Genomic DNA, 1688 nt, shown 5'->3' on the forward strand with positions numbered 1-1688 from the left:
TAAACATTTAAGACAATATATAAAACAGTTCAATTTCAGCCTCCAGTTAATGGTCTCTTTTGCTCGTTTTGGTTTCTGTTGGCCTTCTCGGTATTCCTTTATTCTTTTCTTTTTTTGGCGAGCTGCTAAGGATCTGCGACTTGATTCTTAATGATCTGAAATAACCTTCAGTTATGTGAGGACAAAACAAATTTAGAGAAAAAAAGCTTTGAATTAATCACTGCCAGGTCACCATGAACAGTGTTGACGCCTACATCATGGATGATAGTCGAACATAAATCTGCGCACTAGAATGTTGAAAGTCAGCAGAAGTTGCACATGCAGGTATACTCTGCGCAGTAGAATGTTGAAAGTCAAGTTGACTCCTGATCTCCCAATGCCGAATGAATTGCAAAAAACCATCACATTTGGGGCTTCATCTGCGGAAAACCACCGGGTCGCTAATCATTTGCAAAAAACACCGCACATTCAGTAAACATTTTGTAGTTTGCACTGAACAGGTGATTTAGCCCATTTAATCACTTTCTGACATATGGGGTCGGACTGTAAGGAGCTGACTTGGCAAAATAATCACACAGAGACCCCTAATAGATTTTTAAAAAAGCAATCAGCCCCCTGGACCATGTCCGGCTCCCGTCGCCGCCGACCGGGCGGTCGTGGAGACGAGGAGGAGGTGGAGTGACCCCGACCCCATTCTTGTCGTCAGCATCCCGTCCGCGATCGCCACCACCTTCCGAGCCTCCAGCGACCGGAGCGCCTTGATCGAGTGCGCCGACGCCGCTGCCTGGAACCAGTAACTCTTCGTTGTTAGCGTTTGATTGAAACAACGACGACAAGAATGGAGGGGACGCGCGAGGTGAAGCTCTGTGGCTTGGCTGACCTGGATGCGCATGTAGTTGCGGCCGCAGGTGTGGCCAAACGCCATGGCGACGGCCTGGTCGACCATGTCGGCGATGCCCTCGGCGGTGAGGCGGGCCATTTCGGCGGGGGACGGCGAGCGCGGGGGGATCGGTGTGCGCTAGCCGGCGGACGGGGTGGCGGAGCCGGAGGCCGTGCCGCCGGAGGAGGACCCGGAGCCGATGGAGACGACGAGCAGGTCGTCGACGCCGGTGGCGAGGGGGAACTCCTGCTTGTTGTGCAGCACGTGTGTGATGGCCGCCGCGGCGGGGTTGCCCATGGCTGCCACGCCACCGGACGCAGCGGCGATGGCCGTAAGGCCGTTCACGGAGCGGACCGCGGCCGCGGCGGAGCCACCAGCGCAGGTGGCCGCGCAGACGTCTCGGAGGCGGAAGTCGAAGATGTCGCTCTCGACGGTGTCGGCGCGAGAGAAGAGGAACGGCGCGCCCGTGGCCAGGGTCGTAGCACGGCACCAGCAGCGGCGCCACCGTGTCCCTCAGCGTCGCGTCGCCGAGCACCCGGCGGAGCAACGACGAGGACGAGGACGCCGACAACGACGACTTGTCCGATGACCTCTCCCCGCGCCGGAACAGCGCGGCCCACCTCCCGCGCCATCCACCTCCACCTCCGCCCCACCCGCCCTTCCCGAGGCTCGCCGCCACGAACGCCAGCGCGTCCGCGGCCGTATACTTCGTGGGGGAGGGGACGCTTTGACCTCGTTCGCCTGCCCTCTGCCCGACGGCAGAAGCATCACCCGGGCGCACCATGCTGGGCAGGTCGGCCACCGCGAC

General features: G+C 59.2%; 1 pseudogene; it reads right to left on the reverse strand.

Moving 5' to 3' along the window:
* Positions 1-388: 388 nt before the first annotated feature.
* On the reverse strand, positions 389-1675 carry LOC119305802 (annotated as a pseudogene).
* Between the last annotated feature and the right edge of the window lie 13 nt (positions 1676-1688).

The sequence above is a fragment of the Triticum dicoccoides genome, chromosome 5B (genome assembly GCF_002162155.2).
Source record: "Triticum dicoccoides isolate Atlit2015 ecotype Zavitan chromosome 5B, WEW_v2.0, whole genome shotgun sequence".
NCBI lineage: Eukaryota > Viridiplantae > Streptophyta > Magnoliopsida > Poales > Poaceae > Triticum > Triticum dicoccoides.